The sequence below is a fragment of the Anomalospiza imberbis genome, chromosome 1, assembly GCF_031753505.1.
Source record: "Anomalospiza imberbis isolate Cuckoo-Finch-1a 21T00152 chromosome 1, ASM3175350v1, whole genome shotgun sequence".
NCBI lineage: Eukaryota > Metazoa > Chordata > Aves > Passeriformes > Viduidae > Anomalospiza > Anomalospiza imberbis.
Genome location: NC_089681.1, coordinates 60,091,767 through 60,118,334, shown reverse-complemented (window position 1 = coordinate 60,118,334; position 26,568 = coordinate 60,091,767). Strand labels below are relative to the sequence as shown.

The following is a 26,568-nucleotide window of genomic DNA, read 5'->3' as shown; positions in this document are numbered from 1 at the left end:
CAGGAAATCTCTCATAGCTACCTAAAGACACTTCTCTGTGTATAGTGGTGTGCCAAGTTTATTGGCAACAAAATCCAAATGCTTGCCAATCTTTGAAATAGTTTCTAAAAATGTTTAATATATATGTGATCATCCAGTTGAGATTTCTGGAATGATGAATCCAATTAATTTTAGAAGAAATTACCTGCAGGCCAACAAGTAAAATGCAAGAAGAAAGCATTAATTAAAATCACATACTGAGCTTTAAATAATTAGAAGGAAAATACTGTGTCCCCAAATACAAAATTTATGCATGGTCTCTCTGTCATTCCCTTTAAAGAGTATATGAAATTTACATCATGATTTTATTATAGGGTGAATAAGCCTGCCATATCTTCTCATTTAATAAAGAGTTGCAAGAGGCAGCCCATTTAACAATGAAGAAAACAGAAAGCTTATTTTCCACATATTTTTAAAAATACACATTGATGTCATGGCCCCACTGCAATGTGCAGCTGGAGGAGAGCACAAGTGGGAGGAAATAACTGCAGCTGGAAGCAATTTCTCCAGCATCATGCCTTGGCCTGGTCAAGGCTGCTTTGGGCCCAGAGCAAAGTGGTCATTTAAAATCATATGTAGAAAAACCTGTCACTCTGACCACACTTTTCCTTGTGAGAAGCTCTAGAACAACAACCACCTGCTCTGATGGGGCAAATCCTACAGCCTGCCCAGTCTTCTGATGGTACTATTGTGGAGAAATTACTTATTGATGCCACAGTCATACAAGATTCCCAATCCCAGCCTTATCTTATCAATGTGCTACTCCTTACAGGTTTCAGTCAGCTCTTGATGAGGGTTGGAATTGCTCTTCTCAACCTGAAGCCTTCAGAAGGTTAAGCCTTCTGCCACAGACAGAGTGAAGAAGACAGTGGCTATCACAAACCTTTGCAGTGCAATACCAATATTGAGCCCACTACAGTTGTTTAAGCCCCCATTTCACCTCTGGCAGAACAACTCACAATGTTAACAATGTCAACACCATCTACCCAAGATAAATGCAAATGAGCAGCTGTACAGCTAAACCTACAGGTTTATGGTATGGGTTTTCCACTTTTAAGCATTTCAGAAATGTTTGGGGGAGGGAGGGATGAAAAACACATCCATTTAGCCATTGCCTTGACTTTCAATTAAAAAAAATGTTGAAAGTATTATCTTAATTCTGCAGAGTAGCTTCAAATTTCAGAGCGTCGGAGAGCCAAAATAAAAATGCTTCTCTTTTAACACAGAGCATGGGTGAGGACCTGAAGGCTACATTTCAATACCACTCCCTGATACAGGAATGAGAGGTCAACCCTTTGCCACAGCTCAGCCATGTCCCAGGAAGCACCTATGGACAGAGGGCAAACTCTCCAGAGACCTTCTGATTTTGAACATCAGGGCAGTCGTAATGATTTCAGCAAGGTATTACATATTTCAAGAGAGAAAGGACTGTTGGACCTGACATGGTGGATAACACAGGCCATCCCATCCCACCCCATCCCATCCTCCTTGCACTGAGCTAGTGCAGGATGAGGTGGTGCAGCTCTAAATTAGAGCATGTTATCAAGGCATGAAGACTGACTGTATTCACCATCTATTAATTGCTTGGGCAAAATCTAACATCAAATACTTGCATTTAAAAATAAACTGGAAAATGTTCCGTTTCCGAATTGAAAGCCAGGAGGAACTGGTCAGTAGGTGGCACAAGAAGAGCACAGCACTGCACTACAGCACGGGATCTGAGCGGCCAGGGCTGTATCCTGAGCCAGCAAGCCTGCCTTCCCCCGGCTCTTCCCTTGCAGTATTTACAAACCCTGTTAGCCAGTGATTTTACTAACTGAATCATTGCATTGAAGCACACGGAGTGAGGGGCTTAAGTGGAACTTTCTCTGAAATGCTCCTTATTCCATCCCAGAGTGCATTGTGTACTCTTGACATCCACTAACATCACTACATCAGTTGCTTTCAAGTATTAAACAAGATTGAAAACCAGTGCACAACAAAATCGAAATTTTACATGCCAAAGTTTTGAAATGCTCTGACATTTAGCAGGGTTGTGGTTTGCTATCTTGAAAAGTTCTTGCTGACATTGCAGTCAGAGCACCTCAAAGCCTTTCAGAGTGTTGGGGAGAATATAGCCCCACAACAGATCCCTTCTGCTGAGGAAAAGGTTTCACGAACTGTGTTTGTTTACCAGCAGCATGTTAAGGAAGAAAATAGTAGAGCCACATGTCAGGACTTGAGGCAGCAGTTCGTGGTTGTCATGATCTACAGGAGGTCTCTGTCTTTCCAGAGGAACAGCAGCAGCTGCTAGACAACCACATTGCATTGGGAGGTCAATGGCAAGCATCAGATCGAGCAGTTATATTTAACCTTAGGAACTCTGTGATGACTAAAAGATGTTGCCTTTGTTGGCTGATGCCTTCATTAGCTGTAGCCAAGGTTTTTCTTGTAGGTTGGAGTTACAGGAGCACCATGACTGGGTACGAACCAGCTCAACTATTTTTCTGTGCACGTCTCCTCCTCTCCACCACGGTTTTAAAGGAAAATGCAGAAAGACACATGTGCTGAGTGCCCTGCCTTGTGACTCTCACATGCCATCATTCATTTACAGGAGGAAAATTGAAGGGGTGGTGGTGTCAAAAATGATGTGCATAATAAAGGTTTTCTGAACCTCTCCTTTGCACTCTGGTGCCAGAGGGCTGCACGCAAATCACACAAAATATTATGAAAAAATAATGCTGAATTGGAACCAACCAAGTGTAAAAATGAGGACTTCTACCTATTCTAAGGTAAAAATACATCTATATATAGCTAGTTCTAAGCTTAGGTGTGTTTGTGTTAAAAAAAAAAAAAAGGGAAGAAGACAAACATCAAATACTGAAGAAAACAAGCTATCATCAGCACAAATATACTTGTAATTTTTATGTATTTTCCTTAAACAAGCAGAATTGAATCCTACCTAGCCCATCTCCTACATTATTCTCTTTGTCTGTTCAGTTCTAAAAGGACAGTTATAAGCACTATTAAAGCATAAAATACACCAAAGCCATCATACCTTTCTCATTTTAGGTCTAATTTCTATTTCCAGCCCACACATACCTGCTGTTATATCTCATTTGTTGCTGTAAATTATGTGCATCAGCATCAGCGCAAGTAACTGATGACACTGAGATCACAGCTGTGGTGAATTCTAATCAAGAAGTGAATTTTCACCCCCTAAAGTCCCCTACACTCCTATTTCCTTCTTTCTCAAGTAAAAGAGGACAGGAAGCCTAATTCTGAGATATATTTTATTAAAGACCTGGGAATATGCTGGGATTGTCAAAGCAGCTGAAGCTGGACATGGTGACCCAGGAATCCCTTTCACTCTGGTACAGCCACGGTTTCAGCTCACTCAAGCCTCATTAGATGAGTCTTTCTTGATAGAAATCGGTGATGGTGCCCCGATGATTGAAATACTGTAAGCAAGTAGTGGGGAACATAACCTGGGTCAGCTGCTCCCTGTTATGCCAGCAGTGTTGCCCACCACTGTATGTGACCAATTCACTCTGACCAGTCTCCAAATGCACAGTGACACAAGACTCAGCATGGATTCTTCATATTTTTCAAAGTATTTCTGTGCCATCCATTACTTTCATTTCTGATCAGCTCCAAATGAATAATCTGACATGACCGTTGCTTGGCAAAATGTAATGAGTGTCTGTAGAATTTCATATCTTGATTTGACAGTGATTTGTGGGTTTGGTTGTAAATCTCTAGGCTGCTTGGGGTTGTCATGCAGAATCTGGTGTGAATTCCCAGTGTGGATGAGCTATGCCTGGGCTTTAATGTAGTCTTCAGGGACAAATAACACTGAGTTTTCCATATTCCCAATAGGGATTCAAAATGCTACATTTAGTCCAGATCAGGATTAATCAAAAGAGCTTTAAAATGAAGCTCAAAGCTGGGTTTTGCCTATCATTATAATGAGAGCACAAGATTTACTTGCCTATGTCAAGAGCAAAAAGTTAACTATGGCCCTTTGGACGACCCTACAGTGAGATTCAAATGGCAAGGAAACATGAAACCTGGCCATCCACCACTCTCCAGTTACACTGGTACATGTGGCAGGCCTTGCTGTCCTGAAGTCAAGCCTTCAGTGGTCTCAGCTGCATGTGGCAAGGGAAAAGCTTCAGGAATCCTGGCTAGGATACAGCCTATACATTTGCAACACAGCCTAAATACTCCAGACCCACATCTTAGATTTGATCTTGCCTGGTAAAAGGTGTGCAGTATGTGTGTGTGGGGGAGGCAGGTAAGCTCTTTCTTGTGATATAGGGAACATTTAAAGTAAACCCTACAAATGCTTTGTTGAGGCAAAGCTTAAAGGTATGAGAGCAGAGCCTAAATTGCCAAATGCAAGTACAGACTGGGGAATGAGATGCTAGAAAGCAGTGCCATGGAAAGAGACCTGGGGGTTCTGGTCAATGGGAAGTTGAACTTGAGTCAGCAGTGCCCTGGCAGCCAGGAGGGCCAAGCCTGTCCTGGGGTGCATCAGGCACAGCATCGCCAGCTGGGCAAGGGAGGGGATTGTCCTGCTGTGCTCTGCACTGGAGCAGCCTCACCTCGAGTGCTGGGGGCAGTTTTGGGCACCACAATAAAAAAATATTAAACTATTTGAGAGCATCCAAAGGAGCGAAATGAAGGTGGTGAAAGGCCTTGGGTGGAAGTCGTATGAGGAGGAGCAGAGGTCACTTGGTCTGTTCAGCCTGAAGAGGGGATTCAGGACAGACCTCATTGCAGTGTATGGCTTCCTCATGAGGGGAAGAGGAACAGCAGGCACTGATCTCTTCTCTGTGACAGGACGTGGGAGAATGGCCTGAAGCTGTGCCAGGGGAGGTTTAGGCAGGATATTGAGAAAAGATTTTTCACCCAGATGGTGGTTGGGCATTGGAATGGGCTCCCCAGGGAAGTGGTCACAGCACGAAGCCTGACAGGGTTCAAGTGCTAGGAAATACTCTCACGCACCTTGTGTGACTTTTGGGGATGGTCCTGTGCAAGGCCAGGAGTTGGACTTGATGGTCCTCGTGGATCCCTTCTGATTCAGATTATTCTGTGAAATTGTGTGGTGGTGTGAACTCATCAGAGAAGGAGCCTTTTAGTTATGTTACAAAACAAGAGCCTCAGGCAGAAGTGACACTGATGAGAGAGTCACTGTGGTAATTACTCTGGGAATTGCTTCGGGAATTATATTTTGTTGATAGCAAAAGTGAAATTAGAATGTGAGAAATGCTGACCACCCCTACCAGTGCAGCACTGACATGGACATGCTAAAGCTGTATTGCCCTCACATGCTCCTGTTTCCTTAGAAGGCAGCAACGGGGCTGAGGTTTCAAACGCGGGCCATGACTTTGTGACCAGAGTGCATATGGGTTTCTGCAGGGCTCCCTAATATCTTCGGATCTCTCCTCGTTCCAGGGTCCCTGCAGCGCAGCACCTGCCGACTTAGACGTGCAAACTTCTGGAAAAGGCGCCGTTCCCGCCGTGGGCGCCTTCCCCCGGCCAGGAGGGATGCTCGCCCCTTGCCTTCCCCGGAGCTCGCTCTCCCCGGGGACTGATGCCGTGGCTCCTCCACGTCGCAGGACCTTCACGTAGACACCAGGCGCGGAGAATCGGGATGAAATTACCTTCATGCATAAAACATGGCATGGCGACAAAGGGACGGCAGGGCCTCGGTGGCCGCCCGCCGCGTCCTGCCGGCGGCCCGGAGGTTGGCCGGGGGCTGCCGCAGGTTTGCCCGGCGGGGAGCGGGCCGTGCCAGGTGGCTCCGGGGACGGGCGGCCCCTCGAGCCATGGACCTGTCCCCGTGCCTGCGCTGGGTGCGGACGCGGCTCTGGCGCTGCGGAGTCAGGCGGAGGCAGCTCTGCAGTAAGTGTGGCGTCTCAGCTCCCCGCGCACCCCTCCCCAGCCCCTTGCCTTTACCTCAGAGCCTGGCACCCACCCCACCGCCGTGGAGAGAGACCCTGCGGCCGGGCTGAGCCCGCCTGCCCTCCCCAGGCCCAGGGCTCTGGGCTTGGCCGCTGAGGGCACTGCCGTGGCTCTGTGGCACCATCAGCCCCGGCTGAGCGGAGCCCTGCGGCTGCGGGATCGTCTTCGGGACGGGACGCTTCGAAAGGGCCCCTGCCTAACACGGCTGAGCACTTTTTCGCTTTTCTAAGAGAGTTTTAAGACGGGATGGTTTGTGTGGTGAAAGAGGAATAAGGAAAAATGCGCAATAATACCCGCTCCTCTTTTTTGACCAGCTGAAGGAATCAAAGAAAGTCTGATTGAAAGGAACATAACCAGATCGGTGATTTGCGAAGTCACAGCGCAGACAACATTCTGAACTTGCCCACTCCTTTGTCTGGTTAGAAACCATGCACATCACTGATATGTGTGTGTATATATATGCATACACATACATGTATGTAAATGTATATATAGCCTTATTGCAGGTTGCTGGCATATATTATTCACCATTTCACCGTGGTTTTACTGGAGGTAGTTTGCTTGCCTTCCATGACAGACCATAGACATGGAGATTCAGCCACTTTTAGCCGATTTATTCAGGCTCCCTTTCAGCTGCCAACTTGGAAAGAAATACTGCCAGCACTTCTGCAGAGACGCGGAAAGGGTAGTGTATGGTCACAGCGGAGGAAACAGAAGGGGATTTCTTTGGTTCAGTCAACTGTAGTGTCTAATCAGTCCTGAGGAGATGCAATGCAATGGCTTGGGAGGATGGGCTGGGTTGGCCGGCTTCTCTTCCCATCAAGGTAATATTTTGTAAAAGGGATCTTGGAATTAGAATGCCATTAGGAATGCACTCCAGAAGAATTAATATGATAAAATGAGCATGCTGTCTGTCAACTCTGCATGAAGTTCAAGTCATTTCAGTATCTTAGTTTAGCCATGGAGATAACAAGGTCAGTTTGAATTTTTCTAACTGATAGCATGGCAATAGAGACACGAAGCTCTCACTGCTACCTTCTTAAATACTGTTTTGCCATGAATTCAACTCTAGTATGCCTTTCAGATGCAAAATATTACCGATAGATGTCAGAAAGACTGATTTTCCTAGTTGTCAGTTGACTGTAGGTTGTGTTCACTGGTTTTCAATGCTTGCACCTTTGTGAGTATTTTGGTCAATTTTCTGGCTGTTTAATGAAGTAGAAAAATAGAGACAGTTTTGTTTCTTGTCTACTTAGGATTACATTCACCTTTTCCATATGAAGTTCCCTACTCTTCAAAAATATGTATTTGGCAGATAATTTGCAAATGTGTATGGAAACTTCTTACCACAATATTCACTTTGAGCATTAATTATCTTGTGAATACATATGTTCCTTACTTGTGCTGTCCTGTGAGTTAATAAGAACAACTGCCAAATGCGCCACTTAGCTGGAGCTCCAAGAATGAGAAATTGGAGAGCAGCAGATGCTCTGAATAATTGAAGGAGGTTTCTTTGGTTGACAATGGTGCTATCTTTGCACATCTCTCAGAGCCCCTCTTTTTAGTTGGCCCATGCCTTAGGGAAACATTGCAGCACTGAACCAAAAGAATGGGATAAAGATTTTATATTTTTATTTCTTAATGACTCTGAAAAATGCTAATCACTCAGAAGAGTGTTTGCTTTGTTACTAGAAATAACTTTTGGCATCTTTAATTAGGTTGCTTTAGCCTGGATCAGTGTAGAAGCACAGTTTTCTGTGCTCTGTGCTGAGGCCAGTCCTGAGGAAGGACTGCTCATTGCAAATTCTGTGTGTCCAGATTCAGTTTGTCCTCTTTAGCTGCCTTCTGCTGAGGCACTGCAGCAAAACTGCTGCTATTACAGGAGACATGTTGGTCTTCTGTTTTAAAGTGTTCAGTTTAGAATTAAAAAAAAAAACAAAAACAAAAACAAAAAAAAAAAAAAAACCCAAAAAAACCAAAATAAACAATTTAGTGAGGAAGCTACTGCTGGCTGATTTTCGAAGTCTCTATGAGCACAGGCTGTCGTTGTACCTCCTTGTTAAGGCAGCCATTCAAAGAAACAGCCGGGGGACTTTGCAGTCCGTCTGTGCCTGCCCTTGTGACCTCATTTTACAGCCCAGTCCCTGAAGGAAGCTCCCTGCAGGCACGTGTGCTCATGGCAAAAACACTGCTTTGAACAAAGGCACGTTTTCAAATAGAGGGTAATAATTTCCTCATTTTCCTCACTGCCTGGCTGGTTGTGACTGTCCCTCCTACCAAGGGGAAGCAACTGCAGCTGGCAGCGGAGAAACCCTCTGAGAGTCTTCTGACATTCACAAAGTTAATTCTCTGTTTTCAGCTCGCAGAAAGGGCTAGTTCCAACAGAGAGACATTGGACACAGAGTGTAAGTTCATGATCCTGCTGTAAAAAAATGATGCTGGAAATACTGAAATCTGCTTTTCCTCTGGACACTCCTGTGTCCATGCAGATGGAAAAACATTGCGAAGCTTTCCTGGAGCAGGTCATCCGTAGCATCTCAGTCTTGCTGGGCTCTCTAAAGTCTCATACAGGTTGGCCTGCTTTTCCTTCCATTTCCACTGTCCCAGCCACACATATGGTTCATGAACCTTGTAGGAACTTGAGGTCTCCAAGACTGCTGCCTGGCTGCCAAGTTTGATTGAAGCTGGCCAGTGGGTTTAAAAATATTAATGATCACTGTGCATAATGTTTCCTTAGGAAAACAGGCTAATAGGTCCTGCTCATGCCAAGGCTGGAAGCTGAGCTTGGATCATGCTAGTAATAACTGCATGGAGCAAATCTTAAAACTGTGTTGTGAAGAGTCTGAAAAGCAGCTGTTTGCTGCTACTCCCCAAAATGTACTTGGCTTCTGGCCATCAATGCATGTTAAAGCCCTAGGGATCTCTGTGGAGGAGGTTTCTCTGGGTTTGCCTGAACCTTAGCAGATGGGGTTTCCACAGAAAATATTAAGAGTTCACAGCAAGAAAAAGGATTGTATGTCCTGATGCAGGTCAGCAAATAGGGAAATTCTGCTGGCTGTGTGGCCAAGGGCTGTTTTGGATGGCTTTTGCAGTCCTGCCATACCAGCCCAATACTCAGAGGCTGCAAGGTCTCTGGTCATGAGTGGTCTCAGCAATTCTGCAGGGTTGGGCCCATCTGTACCTCTTCAAATATTGCTGAAAGCATTTGGTGAAAAGGCAAGAGCTGGGGAAGCCACAGCAGAAGTATTTAGTGACTTGTTTAGAGCCGTAACCCCAGGTGGGGCTGTGGGGCAAGACACAGGGTGTTTGTCCACATGCTCACCCCATGAGCACTGACCACGCACAGCACTGTGATGGGTCTGCGTCTGGTTCTGGGTCCAGGTCCATGTCTGGGCCCAGCCCTTGCCAGCATTGACTGTCATCAGCACAAACTCATCCTGGAGTGCTGCCAGGTATCTGGGATCCAGCCACAGCGTTTATTGTGCAAGAGTGGGCCTTAGAAGCTGTATCTTCTGGTGTTAATGTACTTTCATAACCTGTAACATTTAGGGCAAGGAATTGATGGCAAGCTTTAATCAAATCTCATTAAGTATTCATCGTTAGGCACATTTTCTCCTCATCAGCAAGACCTACTAAAGTAGTGTGGTGAAGAGTCCTTTATTCTTTCTGATCCAAACTGGCTGTGCAATTTAGAAAGAAAAAGGTCTGCTTTGTATTTCAATTTGTTTCCAACTGAAAAAAAAATCAATTGCCATGAAAAAGCTGAGAAAAGAAAGAAACCAGGAACAAAAATGTCATGTTTAAAAGAAAAATGGCAAAATCATAATTTATGCATGCACTGCATAGCCTCACAATACAAAAATTTACCTTATTTTGTGATATGTGCAATTGTTTTATAGTAAAAAGCCCAACATATGAGTCACTGGTGTTAGGGAAAGAAGGCAAGAATATTGTTTATATTCATAAATGGAAATGATCTATACGCTAATAGATGAGTCTGGATTTAAACTACACTTAAATGGTAATTTTTAAAAAAGTGTACTGTTTATCCTACTCATTCTTGGTAATAATGTAATAATTTTGAATTATGCTTTTGTTTTGGAGAGAGAGAAGGAGGTTGTTCTCCTGCAAAGGAGTAGACTTCATGCAACAGTTAGGGATAGCTGTACTTTTCTTCTTACCTCAGGGAAATGTTCTTTAGAAACACAGTGTTATGTGCCTGAAGGCATGGGCCCCCTTGAAGTGCTGTGATACTTGTGTGGGCAAAAAAAACTTTCTTCAGAGGGGTCATTTCAGGACCGGTGAAGATTGATGGATTTCAAAACCATCCAAGGCACAGTTCTTTGTCTCATCAGACCTTTGACGTGTGGAAGGAAGACTATGCAAGTATGAGTAATATTCACCCATGGCAGTGAAAAACCTCTTCCCCCAGAGCTTTTGTTAATTCTGTACCCATGCGATGCTTAGACTCCATCCTTCAGTGACTGGAAAATCATAATGGGATTCAAGGTTTTGAATAATGATTAAAGGACTGAGAATTTCACATCAATAAGTCTTTCTAAACAACCTCAAGAACATTTGTTTGGTTTGTTTTGTTTTTCTTAGTGTCGCCCCTCAACCATTCATTTTTTGCTGCATTTTGGAAAAGGTGGAACTTCTTTGTCATTATTCATTACAAGTGCAGAACCTGAGACTTTAATGGTGAGTCTGCAGCAGACCTCTGGCAGGGCAGCTGGTGATGAAAATGTAGTTGATAACTTTGTATAACATGCAATAATTCACAGGTACTAATATTAAGATTTCCAAGGAAATAGGTGATGACTCCAATTACCTGAGGAAAAGAGAAACCCTTTGGTAACTTAAACCAGTAGCAATAGTTATTTTGTTTGCTGTTTTTTACCCCTTCCTTTAGAGGACTAATCTCTGCCTTATTGTTATATGCTTAACATATAAAAAAACCCTCTTTCATTTCATCCTTCTGGATGCAACAAAACCTTATCCTTTCTCATCTGAATTATCAGCATATCTGGTAACTCTCGTGCAGAGCAGTAGCGATCTCATACTCAGCATCAGTTACGAGGTATTGTGCTGGGGCAATGGCTCTTTTTGGGATAGCTTTACTGCTCCTCACTCTCATACAACACAAGCGTACAGGTGTCCTGTGAAGCCTTGTCAAGGATATCTTGACCTCAGGAGACAACTGCTGAGTGAAAGAAAGGTGTTCAGTCACCAACATTCTCCCAGCACTTGTGGGTCTTATGATGAGTTTCACCTGGGTATACAGCAATATATTGTTTTATACACTAAACCAAACACTAGGGGCACTGCAAGGATATAACTCTGTCCAACAGCCAAATGTTTCCCTTTTTCCTTGTATTAAAACTGCTATGTCCTTACTGAAGTAAGGACTTCACTGTTCTGCTGGACTTTAGTAAAAGTCACAAACCCTAGATTTCCAGAGCAGGCTGCAATACCTAATGCCTTGTGCTAAATAGCTTTTATAAAATAAAATCCATACATAAATCCAAAGGAAATAAATCCCTGAGTGGGCCTAGGGCCAGTGCCATTTAAATCCGTCTAAGACTGTACTGAGGGGTGGAGTGTGAGCCTTGCACTACATGGGGGAGATGGGAACTGCCCCCACAGCATCTTCTCCCAGGCAGAAGGCACAGCACAACCTCCAGGTCTGAGCATAACACCCTCAGCTCCTGCTCTGAGGACAAAGGGAATGGATCAGTCTGGACATTTTGTATTGCCATATCACTGCTGCTGCTCTCCTCCTTGAGAACTGTATGGACGCAATCTAGTCCCAAAACTTAGATGGATAAAATTAATCAATATAAATCCCTCTTGCAGTGATCTTCTAAAGAGGGTTTCAACATTTTTTACAAAATAGGTAAAGATGTACCTGAAAATAATAATAATGAGCTATTTCAAAGCTGGTAATTTAAACAGAGTGGTTAGTGTCCACAGCACAGGCATCATTTACCCTGTGCCAAATATAATGTCTACTTTTGTTAAGCCTTATAATGTCTATTTCTGTTAAGCCTTTTAGCTCTGTTAATCCTTTTGGTCAGAGTAAGGAGTGATATATTGGAACACTAATTTGGAAAGCAAACAGAAAATTATGAGAATGAACAGGCTATGCTTGTGCAGAATGAAGGACCTCAGGGCAGAAGAAACGCACAGGACACCTAAGAGCCTTAAAAGCATTAGTACAGTCACCAGGCATGGAGTGGTCACTACACTGAGTAGCTGGTTTGAGAAGTCCAGATAAAAGTATGTAACTTATATTTTAAGATAGGAAAAAGAACAAAATTTAGCCCTTGTCACATGAAAACTTAAACCCATACAGGATAAATGTGTCACTGGTGTAGACGCTGTGGCATGGTGTTTATGATGAAATGGTTTTTAATACCTTGGGGATTATGATCCTGTGCCATAGGTAGAAGTTGCATTTCTCAAAGCTTCTGAGTGCTGGTGGCAGCTTTCCAAGAAAGACACCGGATCCTGAAGTCCCCTTTGCAAGTCACCTTCAAAAACCAGCACGGGCTGCAGTCACCCACAGCTGAACTCTTGCATCTCTGCAAGAACTGTGTGTTCCTCTTGAGAATCCAAGTTGCAGAAGTATTTGTAAAGCATTGTATTAAATAATGGAAAGCAGCTACTTTCTATGTGATGGAAAGCTGTAGGGAATATGCATCACGCAAATCCTGGGAGGAATACAGACCTTCAGTGACATACTAGTATCATGCTATTGAAATTTAAAAATTCTTTTCACTTTACTTAGAGTTGCCAAATTTTCTGAAGTGAGCTCTTCGCTTGTAATTTTCATATCTGTTATTCTACAAACAAAATTCACCAAACAAAAGGTGCTTTCATGTTTGTGACAAGCAAACCTCTCCATTTCCACAAGTGCTACACTGCTTGCTCTGATGCTGAAATCAAATTGGTGGGGTAAAGTCTCTGCATGCAAACTAGCATATTCAAAAACAATACAGAAATGAAGCTCAAATTTCCATCTTTGTTTTTAATATACAGATTTTAGAACACCAGAACAAAACTCAAAAAAAAAAAAAGAACATATTCCAATTATCAAGGAAAAAGTCAGCAGTAAAATAAAAGCAACAATCTTGTCACCAAGTTTGCAAAACTGCTTAGTAGGAGTATGTTATATGCTTTTCATGAGCTGAACAGACCTCAGAGTCTGGCCAGGTCAGAGGAATCATCTTATGGAAAATATGGAAAATAAAGTAACTCCCACAACCAGCTTTACCCTACTTACCCTTTCTATTTAAAACCTATATTGAAGGGAGTTCAGTATCTGAGAGGGTTTAGTTTTGGAGAAGGAATGGGGTGATGCATAATTGAATCATTTCTGGTTTGGAGCGGCAGTACAAAGCCAGGCTTTTGCACTGAGTTCCTAAAATCTAACCCAAAAATGTCAAATCACCTTGAAACAGAAAAAGATAAACTTCTAAGAAGAATGTAGACAGAGCAATTCAGTTTGCCTATAATTGCTTGTATTTCCTTTACTCTTCTAGTGCAAGAGTGCTGGATAAATCCAGTGTCATTTTATATTTAATTAATTAATATTTTACCTACACATGCCTATGGGGGCATTTTAATATACACAGATGATCTTTAGAAACACTGAAGCATTGCATCAAGTTTTTCAGCTTCAATTGAGAAACTACTACCTTTTATTATAGAATCATAGAATATCCTAGCTGGAAGGAACCCATAAGGTTAATTGAGTCCAAGAGTCCAACTCCTGACAGGACAGCCCCAAGAGTCACACGATATGTCTGAGAGCAATGTCTAAAACCTTCTTTAACTCTGTCAGGCTTGGTGCTTTGACCACTTCCCTGAGGAGCCTGTTCCAGTGCCTGACCACCCTCTGGTTCAATCATGGAATGGTTTGGGTTGGAAGGGACCTAGTTTAAACCCCACTGCCATCTTCTTGATGCCGAGTGTTAGCTGATGATATCTCTGTAATGAAAGCTGTCCTGAGGTAAGCCCACAGCTCTTGAGTGAACTGTTTATTGCTCATTAACACTGTGCTTGTGGCAGTAAGCTTGATTAAGCCATTTCCGATTGCCCTTTGTACAGTCTCATGAGCCAGCATGACAGGGACTGATTTGTGAGCTTGACTCAGACACATACTTTCATGGTGTTTCCTGTGCACCTGTACTGGGAAAAAAAGTTAAATTATTGGAGCCCCAAGAAGACAGTTATTTGCTGAAAATTAAAAAGTGTAGTGCCATGGCCCCCAACAGCAAGGACCCAAAGGAGTATCACAGAAAAATCTAATTTCTGTGCAATATGCAGGTGGGATGCAGAGCTCTCTCTCATGCAGCCAGAGAGATGTAAATTGTCAAGGGATAAGGATAAGGAGAAAAGCATCACAGCATGTTGCCAGCTAGTGGACCCCCCCTGCACAGTGACCAACAACCACAGAGAAAGGCAGCAAATGTGCAGGGAGGAATTTCCACAGGAGATGCTTGGTTCACAGTCCAGGGCAATCCTGTGAGCCTGCCATGCTGTACTTCTCTCCTAGCTGATGGGCCAGCCAGTAGAAGGGAAGGATGGACTTCTCTAGGAGGTGCCAGTCCTCACTCCAAACTGAAATGCCTTCTGCTTAGGACTTTGCTTGGAAAAGTTTTTAGGTGCGTATGAGGTAATACTCTTTCCTTCTTCCCCATGCATTTTCTGTGGGACAGGGAAGAGAGGACATCGAACATCAGTACTGACACTTCCTCAAGCAGCTCATAGCTTGGGCAGATGTTGCTTGGTTACACTCTGAATAATTTTCACAGTTTGCATTACAGTCACAAGGGCAAAAGATTTTGAATACATATATAAATCAGAGCTGAGATTGCAGGAAACAAGTTAGTAGATTTTGAAACAAACACATGCGTATAAAACTGAGTCCCTGACAGCCTGACTAAGCCCCAACCATGACATCTGAATAAACAATTGTAACTTGCTTAGTGAAATTTTCCATGGTTGCAGGTCCTGATGGCACAGGTTGGGTCTGACAATACAGCTGAGCTGGTCAAAGCCAGCCACCACTGGAAGCTGGGAAGAGAAATTGCATTAGCAGGTTTAGACCCTCAAGAGATGTCAAAAAATCAAAATCCCTTTGCAAATATCTGCAGAAGGTACTACATACTTTTGATGAGCATAAGTTTGCCTGCTGACAATACAGCTGAGCTGGTCAAAGCCAGCCACCACTGGAAGCTGGGAAGAGAAATTGTATTAGCAGGTTTAGACCCTCAAGAGATGTCAAAAAATCAAAATCCCTTTGCAAATATCTGCAGAAGGTACTTTATACTTTTGATGAGCATAAGTTTGCATGCTCTCCCTTGCTAATCTAGGCTGATCCTACCAAGAATATGATGCGTATTTAACATCAGATTGGGATGTCAGGAAGGACAAATGTTGCTGTCTGTGCAGACATCTGTGTGGGAAATCCATGTCACCCCCACAGTCTGGGCTCAGGACAGGGGTGCAGGAAAGCCAAGAATCTTCTAAAAAGCCATAAGTTCATCAAGAAGATGTTTATTTCAGGGCAGGAGAGAGCAGTGATCCTTCTCCCATGGAGAAGGGTTTCCTTCACAGCCACTGCCTGCCTCCTCTCATCAGCACATCAATATTTCACATGAGTACTCTGGAAGTACAATGAAATGGTTATTTCTAAAAACCATGGTTATTTCTAAACCCATGAACTATGTTCAAACATTATTCAGCCAAAGGAAGGGCAGGAAAAATGCTTCCCTCTGCAGCAGGTCTGCATGGTTTCTGAAGGTCGGTTGGAGGTGGTGTGGGAGTTTGCCTGAGTTGAGTCTGAAGGATCAAACACTTAGAAATAGTCACTCTCATTTTGGTATTTCATAATTGTATGCCTTCAGTGCAGCTATTACCTGTCCCCAGTCTCCAGATGAGTGGCAGAAATATCAGCCCACGTTATTTACATTATTTACATTGATTGGCAAAATAAGGGCAGCTTCAGTTTAAGTAAGTGTTGGTAAGGTACCTGCCCTTGGTTTGGTTTGCAAACCCTGCAATTAATCACAATTTTACAGGAAACTAACCTGATGACCTCAAATTTTTTGATGACCTCAAAGAAAGGTACTGCAGTGGTTTTTTCTACCCTTTCTAATAGTCATTATCACCAGGTTTGTTACACCTCACCATTAGCTTAGAAGAGCACAGTCACATATTATTTGTGAGTCATATCAGTCATTTGAGATCAGTCATTACTACTGACATTAAAGTTCTCACTATTTTAAAGATACATTTTTAATAAAAGCTTTGGTCCTTGTGGTATCTCAAACCTGTTGCAGTCAATTTGATATATTAAAATGATAGGAATTTGGGTTCTTTTGTTATATTGCCATTTGTATTTAAATTTTTTCCATTCAAGTACCCATCAACAGAGGCACTAAAAAGGTCAGAGGGAGGTCTGGTAGACTGAAATCAATCATTTCCATGGTGCTACCCTGCTGAATTAATCAATTAGAAGTGTTTTCAAGGATCTTTTGTGCTACTTCCAACACTTGTGTAATGCTAGACTACGTATTCATAGAGTCATGCTGCATGAATTAGCTTTTGTGGAGGATATGCTTTTCTTTACTTCTTAAAATAAAGGCCATTTAGTTGGTTGCAGGAAATAAGTCTTATTCAGTGAATGCTTCCCTGGGTAAATGGTCAAAGATGTGTCTATGTGAAGGCACTAGGCAAAGAAAATTCATACCAACAGATTTATACATTATATGCAATACATATAAATATAAGATAGTGTATCTATTTTAACATACAAAGAAGATTTTCAAAACTATAGAAAGTGAGGAATGTAAGAACACTTGAAGATGATTATTTGGCTATTTGTGTTTCAACTCTAAGACAAGGGACTGTTGTGATTTCTCCCTCCATCTTTATATGACATGGTGGCCTTTACCATATATCAAAAGCTACGCAGTTCTTCTCTCTCATACACATGTTAAATTAAGCCCTGCAAAAATTATTAGTAGAGTATTATCTGTCCTGGAACTATGGCTGAAGATCATAATCTTGTTTATCTGGCACAGAGAAACATGGGTATTTCCTTTGCACTATGACACAATTATTTTGGTATTGCCTTAATTAGCAACCATAATTGCTAATTAAGATGAAAACAAGGTACTTTGTGTCTCAGGTATTTTCATTAAATATAATTGAATTTAGAAAAAACGAACAGTGGCAAAACCAGATTTCAAGGCTCTCCTAAGCCTGTTTTTTCCAGCATGGGCTTGGTGTGTGTGTACAACAGTAACATGAGCAAGGTGCCTGTGCTGTGTGTGCACTTAGGGCTGGCAGGGTGCTCTGGTGGGCACACCTGTGGGAGTGGGGAGTCTGGGGGTGCTGTACTTCCCGCTAGAGAGGAATGAGGGAGCTGCCCTTCTGCACAGCCCCGGAGAATCCTGCTCCTGAAACTGTTCTCCACTCTGATTTTTTATTTCTGTTGTAGGTTTTGCTCTTGCTGTTGCTAAAAAGCAGAAGCTTAAAACCGTGCTGTGGTGGCAGATGGGACTTGGGGTGCATTTATTCCTTCAGGGCAAAAATGTGTGTCCAACTTATGATTTCATTTGTGTGGAAATATTACAGTGTGGTTGGGGCAGAGATGCTGAGTTGTTTATGCCAGACCTCTCTAATCAAGCTCTCCATAGAAACTGCCAAAAACAAGGCTGTTTTTTAGTCTCAGTTACTTCATGAGAATTGTTCAGTCACATAGAAACAGTATGTCTGAAGAGAAATATGCAGGCTGGTATTGCAAATATCCAATTGGAAGCAGGATAAGGCTCAATAAATGCAAATCAATTGCATGCATGATAAACCTGTATGTGCTGCTAAATCCACTTGAATTACTAACACAAATACAGCAAGTCTGATAGTCATGGCTCTTTGGTGGCGCATTTTTGCTGCAGCAAACAATCAGGGCATTGGATGGTCCATGTTCCCTGACTTGTGAGATAAACCTGCCGCCTTTTCCTTCCAGTCCCTGAGAGTCCCACCAGAGACCGTGGCTGCTTATTTTCCCTACTGGTGGTCTTGAAATTGGCTCATCAAAAATGCAGCACAAAATCCAAAAGTCTCCCAAAGGAATATTTCCCCCTTTGACGGGGAAGAGAATGAGGCACTCTAGGGGCTGGGATTTTCAGTGTGATATATTTGGTGCTCAGCTACCCCCAGGTTATGTAGAATTAGGTACAATTTATCCAGCATTTATGTCCTTGAATGTAAAAGAACCCATAGCGAACAAACCATCCTGTGAAGTTGAGGGAGAGTGGTGCAATTCTCCCATCCTTGGTTTAGATGAGGCCATAAAAGGACAAAGGACTAAAACATCCTGCTCTGTCTGCTGAAGGTTAAAATTGCTGTGACCTCCTTAGTAACAATCACAGTTAACTACTTTGAGGGAACCTATGTTTCAAGCCCACTGACAGGGGAACCAGATCTTCTCTCAGATGAAGCCAAACCCTGCTAGTTCTGTCTGCAGTCATTGCAGTTATTGCCAGGGTTTCTGCACGCTGTTGGGTGTATCTCCTGTGCAGCTACATGAAACAAAAAATTGAAAGGTAACTATCTCTCTCAAAACTTACATAGACTCTTTCAGCCGTAGGTCTCAAAAAGGATCACCAAAGTTTGCCTTCTACAGAGACCACTTTCATGACAAGCTCACCCTCTATTGGGCTTGAACCTCATGCCCACCTCCTCACAGATGATGCGACCTCCTGCCCACTAATTCTGGGGGACAAGTTTGTCTCTGTGAGACCCTTCCCAAGCCATTACATCGGGTCTAGAGAAGCACATTTGTGGAGGACAAGAGGACGAGCCATCAGCAGCCTTACAAAAGTGAGCCTCCAAGCTGCTGTGCCTGGGTGGACCAATTCCAGCTCCCTTCCTTGATTCTGAAGAGAAAAAATTCCTGCCATGTTTCCAATGCCTTCCTATTTGCTAGCTATAAGAAACACCGCTGAAGATCATCACAATGGGATTTGCTCATAGTATTTGTACAACATGATTCTAGTACACATCTTAATGTGGCTGTTTTTGTCCCTAAGCATTACATAGCTTAATTTAGATGGAAAAATTAGCACAATTATCAACTGAAGCCAAAAAGCCATGCTGGGATGTTGCAGTACATCAAATTAAAGTGCAAGATAGGGTAAATAAATATATTTTTGTTCAGATAGTGTGCCAGCCTATAAGCAAGGCATTTATCATCTTGTGTGAGATGTTTTTCTGACAGCTGTGATTTTTATAAGACCACAACTCCCCAGCAGAGCAGAAGCATGGCTACTGCTGGTAGCTGCAGTGTGGATGCTCTGTGCTGGCCCTGTACCCGTGCAGGCAGCCAGGCCAGGGACTATTCATGCCCTAGAAATACCCATTTTCAGAAAGCAGAAAAGGATGAAAAGCATGAGGGATGCAAAGCAGACCAGTGAACAGCATTGGGTACCAGGAAAGGGTGGCTGATTTTCTGTTAGTACTGGTCTGATCCTTCACAGGGAAGAGCTTTACACAGAAGTGGAAAGAAAATGCACTCGGATATGCAGCGGGAGTTATTCACGCTAGTGCTCCTCCACATTTGTACAATTTGTACCTCCTCATTACTGTGGTCAAGGTTTGGCATGATCTGGAGGAAGCTGACTTTGGTCTCATTATTTCAGTTCCTGATATCATGCACATTAGCCAAAATGGTTTAATGCAAGTCCTGTGTTTTTCTATAATTATTTTACCACCAATGTTCCTTTGTTAAATACATAAAGAAGCTATAAATGTCAATAGAAATGAATTTGTTTGAGCGAGCCTAATTCCCTGCGACACTCATTAACACCCTGCTAGATTTCCCTTTACGGAACAAAGCTTCTGGCACCACGCAGCATTGCCTCTAAGCACCTATAGCTGCTGTCCAGAAGCACTCAAAGTATTTTGGACATGTTACTAATTAAAGTCCAGGGTCACAAAAGGATTTAGGTGGTACCAAAATTCCTGACATATGTAAATGCTGAATAACAAAAATAGCACAGCTGCTTTGTGCATGTGCAATACACACAAACTGGTGCATGCATTAGAAGTCCAACAACCCGCCCAGAAGACCCAGCTGCTCATGGAAATTGTTCTGTAGCTTAGGTTTTCCTGATTGAGCTCCATCAATGGGCTCTTTGTGGGAGTAGATGAGTGCTGGTGTCAACAGCAGAGTGGACAGGACTACCATAAGGCCCATCCATATAAATGGCTTTATCCTGTGAAGGAGACTCCACCTACTGCCTAGGGACACCAGGCTACTGCACTGAAAATGGTGTCATGTCTGAGAGGTGCTGAGATATTTGGTAGCCTCTCTGGAAGTCAGTATGAAACCTTGTGGGGATATGCTTAATGGTGAAAATATTGGTGTCTATAAACCTTGAGGAGCTTTGGCTCATCTGAGTTTCAGTGCTACCTGGGGACTGAGGAAGACAGGTTCCACCAAAGTTGCACTGTAGGTCAAACAATCTTTGTTCTTTTTCATTTGGGTTTGGTGGGTTTGTTTTGTTGTTTTTTTTTTTTCAGCCTTTCTATTATGCGCAAGCACAGAGGACAACACAAGAAAGCAGGTGAAATTCTGATTTCACAACACTTTTTGAGATCTTTGCAATAGGTTTTCACTGCACTTGACTCACTTTCTTTGTGCCTAAACTTATGTTTATAACAACTCTTGTGATTCTGAAAACATTGCTTCCCTTTTGTTCCTTCTGCCACTTCATCAGCATTGCAACAATAGTCATGAGGGATTCAGGACTGGTAAAATTAACTTTGGAGCCTCTTTTACTTTGGAATATGATATAAAGACAGTGAAATTGGTAACCTGTGTATTATCTAGTGACCTACTACAAGTAGATTAGTTATGGCTAAAAGACAGTATTGAGGTGTTGAAAAGAAGACCAAATGTTTTGTTTGGATTGGAAGGCTTCCTGCTGGATATCTGTGAGTGCTTTTACTTGCTAACTGCCGATGTTCAGTATTTAGCAATAGGAATACTTAGAGAGGAGAACCTGGAAAAGCCATGAATCCACAGTGTTGCTGAAATCTGTGGGAGGACCGGATGCCAGATACCAAGTACTAACTTTGTCATTATGTCTAATTATATAAACTGTATAATGGAGGGGTCATGAATACAACCCAGCTCTTCTTAATTTCAGCATCTTCCAAGTCTGTTCTCACTCTGTGAGGTAGTTGCTCTGTCTGAAATAGTCCTCAGAGGAGAGAAGGACATATTCTCACTCCCACATTAAAACTGCTCATCACTAACAATGATGCTAGTTAATAAGTTCAAAGTATCAAATAATAGTTACAGTGAGACAAGACTGAAGGGGACTTTCTCTTTTCAGCCTACAGATAAAACTGAAAATGCAAAACTCATGTTTTTGGTCTTCTTTGGGCGGGAAGCAGCAGATTAAAGCAAGACATGTGTACTGGGAGTTAAGTAATACAGCAGAGTTTATCCTAACAATACTAATCCTTTAGATATCTCAAGAGAAGAGCATGCCTTGTAACCACGGAGTAATGGGGAATGCTAGACAGAAAAAGGGTGATTAAATCATTAGCCCCCATCATACAGACAAGAAATAGGTAATTATCATGTTAAGGGGTTAACTGGGATAAGACATGGAAGAATTATGAAATCAGCATCTCAATTTCATTTATTATTTTTTAATAATAGTAGAACTATGACTTCTATATCCCAGTCTAGTATTTAGAAATATTTTGTGGACCTTTTTTATGTTTAAGATATGTTATGACAGGCATCAAGAAAGGCTCTGCAGGATGAAAACAGGACCTAGATGCAAAGAGTGCTGATATTTCAGTGTTGGAAAGAATAGCACACCAGCTTCCTGCTGTGCCCTGGGCAGACACATGGTCTTTGGGACATTTTTCTATTTTAGGTGATGTGGTGGGCACTCATGAGAGAGGAACTGATAGTGCTATTTTAACACCCTAGTTTCAAGAAAAAGTCAGTGCAGAAAGCCAGAAAAGTTCCTGCTACAGCTGCATCTTCAGCCTCAGTCTCAAATGTCCTCAACCCCAAAACTATCACAAGTGATCATTATTATTGAGTTGTCCTCTCTGCATGTCACTGTGTGGGAGTCTGGAGCCAGTGAAAGGTGTGTGCTGATTTAATGAGCTTGACCAGAAATGAAGAACATTGAGAATTTCCAAGAAAAGGGAGGAAAGCCTGTTAGAATAGTTAGGTCTCAAAGAAACCATCGCTGGCTGCAGCAGACTTGAAGATGAGTTTTTCTACTTGGCTACAACTGGGTTTTGGTATTCGTGGATTTCTGTTTGATGGGTTCAAACAGGAAAATGGTGGTAAGGGAAGGAAAACCTGCAAATGCCTTCTCCAAGCACTGACTTCTACCCCTGTCTATCTTTAAGGAGTGGGATTATTTCTTTTTTTTTCCCAATTTTTTTTCTATTTTTTTTTCTTTAAAGAGGCTGATGCCAAGGGGTGTGCTATGACAGCAGCATCCTGCAGTATGTTATTTGCTTCCTTCCTAATCAAAATATTATGGAGTTGTTATTGCATATCCCTGCTGTAAGTTTGGAAATGTAATCCCCAGCATTTGGGGGATCACACTCCTCCCTGCCATGTAAACTTCCTAAGCGGATTCTCTGCCAAGTTTTCAAGTGTTCCAATTTCAAGTTGTTTTGATTTTATCTCTGTTGTTTCCATAGTGCACTTTACTGTTAACGATTCTTTATCACAGTCAGAAATTACATACAATTACACTCAGGATCTGTGAGCACAGGCCATGCAGTCCAGAGCTCTCTTGTTTAATGAAGACTGAGCAAAAAGTTACCTGGGCTGCTCCAGAGTTCAATTTGAGGAGAGGCACAGATTTTGTAGCTACAGTTTGAGCTGCTGGAATCTGGCTACCCTAACCTTAATATACCACATGTTACACATAAAGATGACCCCTCTAACTTTATCTGGTTTGGAGTATAAACCTTAATAACCAATCCTAGAATTTTCTTGTCTAAAAGCTGCAAAGTTCTGCCAAGAGAGCCAAGCTGACACGGGTATAAAAGAGAAAGAGTTTTGACTAGTGTCCCTAAATGATGCAATAGCACAAATGGGTAGTAAATGTCCTCTCCTGATTCCTGAAAGCTCTCTGTAGAGCTGGAGTGTCCTGAGGGAGTTCCACCAGCAGCTGCTTTTCACTGCTTGCTGAAATGCCTGCCGTGCGTAGAAAGGGCGTTGATGGTTTGAGATCCCTTGACACAGACTTGCCTTCAGTCCTCAGCTGTGCTGCTAAAGACGACTCCGCTCACTCGGTGCCTGCCAGCCACATGGCTTGGAAACACCCGCAGCAGCGCCGGCACAGCTGCGCTGCCTTTGCTCCTGGCACACAGATTAACTCAAAGATGGAGAACATCGTGTAACAGCCCAAATCTTTATGTTGATCCCGGGGCTCTTCTTCCTTAATGGGGAAGAACGTTGTGTACTTTAGGAGGATTACATCTTTGATGTTTTTTTTTTTAAACACCTTTTCTTAACCGCTTGTTGTTCTGCTCTCTTTCTTGGACACTAAGGCTCTCACAGCAGAATATTGCATGGCAATGGAAGACACATTCAACCTGGTGAGACTCAGACACTGTAATCCATGGATTCATTTGCACTCACATGCTCAGCGACTTCCACATTCTGAGTTAAATTCAAGGACTGGCATACAAGGTATGAAGCATACCTTCTAGAATGACTCTTTGAACATTCATATTATATCTTGGATCAATGAAACACCTCACACACCAAAATGATGCATTATGCACAAAAAGTACATGTGTAGATATGTTGAGGGAGATGGAGGCAGAGACTAACTGAGAAACCAATGGAAAAGTGGCTTTAGAAGAAAAGCTTTGGCAACTCCGACCATCCCATGGAGCAGTCAGGAATGTGAGATGCTAAGGTTGCAGACAAAAACAGAGAGTAAACCCAGAGTGCCTAATTTACCTACCTTGGGAGCAGCTGAGGCTGCTGCTTCAGGGGGGTGATGACACTGTGCCATAGCAGGGTGAGCACTGCATGATCCACCAGGCACTGAATGAGAGGCTAAAGAAAACACTCAAACGCAGTCCAACTTCAATAGCTCTGCCATACCATGTGGTAGTGAGGAATAACCAATCTCATCTCCTACAGAAAGTGAGTTTCGCACCCTCATGAAGCAAACCAGCAGTGGGGTCCTAATAGTCATTCTGAATCCTACCTCCTATTGCCATGGAGAAAGGGCTTTCAAAAAGCTTTAAGAAATGTTTTACATCAGCCAAAATCTTGATAATGCACAGAAAATCCCTGTGTCAAAAACTCCGTGTGATACTAGTGAGACAAGTAAAACATTCATTTATGAGAGTTTTTCTCCCCTGGGAGCTGCCAGGGTTGCTGGAACATACTTTGCAATCTTAGATGAGCATTCCCTAGTTTATATCCCATCCTCCCTGAGATTTCAAATTGCATGCAAACCAGTACTCTCCTGCTGGGACAGTCGTGCAAATAAACAACTCACTGTTATTTTATGACTCTCCTTGATTTTCTCAGTGAGACATTTCTAAGCAGCAAATAGCAAAAGCAATAGCATCATTTCTCTGCACTTACTTGGAGAGCTCTAGCACTTGCAGCTGGGCACTGCACATCCTAGAATGTGAGCTGGCTTACGTATGAACCTCCCTGTCTTCTATTTTCTTTATTACTAGTTTTAGTAAGCTTTTACTTATGTAAAATATTTCCTTTTCTTATGGAAACTACCAGCAGCAGCTGATTCGTGATGTTATTCAGCTGAATTAACCAATTCATTCCCTGCCAAAAATAGCATATGATCTGCCCCTCTATGTCATGTACAAACAGAGCTTTCCCACCAAGACCCACTCAAAACTGCTTCATCCAAGCATGGTTGCTCTCTGCCGTGCCCTGTACCTCCCAGCAGCTTGTGTGCTTGTTACAGCTCATGTACAATGTGATATCAGAGATGTTTGCTATCATAAGTGGCCAGCTACAAGCAGAGCTGAACCAGTGCCAAGCGCAGAGGCTGCAGCAACACTTAAGCATCCCAAACTTCCCCTCCTGGCAGCAACAAGTATCAGGTGTGGTTCATTTGGGGTTTGTTTTTTGGTTTTGGTTTTTTTTGTGTGTGTGTGTTTTTTTTGTTTTTTTATGCAGACCCAGCTGTGAGGTCAGGACAGGACAACGTGGGAGGAGCCCCTGGCAGGGCACCAGAGGGGCACTGGGAACAGGGAGAAAGCTGCTTGTGGGGGTGCCAGGCAGCACTGGGCTGGGGGATTGGGAGCAGCTGTGCCTTGATTTCATCAAGGGGTCTGCTCACACATGACAATCATCCTGCTGCCTACCTGGTTGAGGTCCCAGAGCCAGCCAGTCTGCCATGAACCTGACCAACACTTTGCATCCACTCCTTGGCACAAACCCAGCAGTTTCTGCTCTGTAGTCCATTTCTGTTGTAAATCTGAGGGTGTGATATGAAACCAAACATTCATTTAACTTCAGAAATGGGATGTTATACCCAAACCCATAACTCTTTTTGACAAGTACACATTTTTGTTTCCTGAATCAATCTTTGCTCCTGTGTTGCCCCTTTGACATGTGACTATCAATGAAATAGAGGGGAAGGCTTGGCAATATTGCAAGTAAGAGCTTCCTAAATATCTTGCTCAAGAAAAATAAGGAAAAAAATCCCTAATCAATATATTTCCTTTAAAATGTACATAAACTCAACATATTTGCTAAAAGTAAACATTGCATCGATGTTTCGTTTTCAACTGCAGCAGGACAGAGCTGGCTTAGATTTTAGGCAACATTTTTTAAGGGTGGAGACCACAGAGCACTGGGACAGGCTGCTGAGAAAGGCCAAGATTCCCATAACCCAAGGTGTTAGGGAACAATCTAGCAAAAATCTCTGTAGAGTGGTCTCACCTTGGGACAGAAGAAGTAACTTCTGCAGGTCTGGAGTAGCATCTGTAGCTGGAGAACTGGGTGGAGAGAAATGTTCTAATGAGATTCAACAAGAGAAAATGCAGGGTCCTACACCTGGTGAGGAACAACCATCACAGTTTGGAGGGTGACCTACCAGAAAGCTGAGAAGGGCCTGGGAGTCCTGCTGGGTGACAAGCTGGCTATGAGCTGGCAATGGGTCCTTGTGGTCAGGAGGGCCAGTGGTACCCTAGGATGCATTGGGAACAGTGTGGCCAGCAGGTCAAGAGATGTGATCATCCCTGTCTACTCAGCCCTGATGGGGGCTGTGTCCAGTTCTGAGCTTCTCAGTACAAGAAAGACAAGGAGCTACTGGAGAGGGTCCAGTGGAGGCCACAAAGGTAATTTGGGTCTGGAGCAACTGTCTTATGAGGAGAGACTATGGGAGCTGGGCCTGCTTAGTCTGGAGGAGACAAGATGGAAGAGAGGCTCTCATTAATGCATGTAAACATCTCCAAGATGGGTGCCAAGAGGATGGTGCCAGAGTGTTTACAGTGGTGCCCAGTGACAGGACAAGA

General features: G+C 43.0%; 1 protein-coding gene across 1 annotated transcript in view; it reads left to right on the top strand.

Moving 5' to 3' along the window:
• Positions 1 to 5,906: 5,906 nt before the first annotated feature.
• RIPOR2 (RHO family interacting cell polarization regulator 2) overlaps positions 5,907 to 26,568 on the top strand; it is a 108,300-nt gene continuing 87,638 nt past the window's right edge. Inside the window, exon 1 of the mRNA XM_068194072.1 lies at positions 5,907 to 5,928. The gene's annotated coding sequence lies outside the window, so the exon portion shown is untranslated. The remainder of the gene's footprint in view (positions 5,929 to 26,568) is intronic.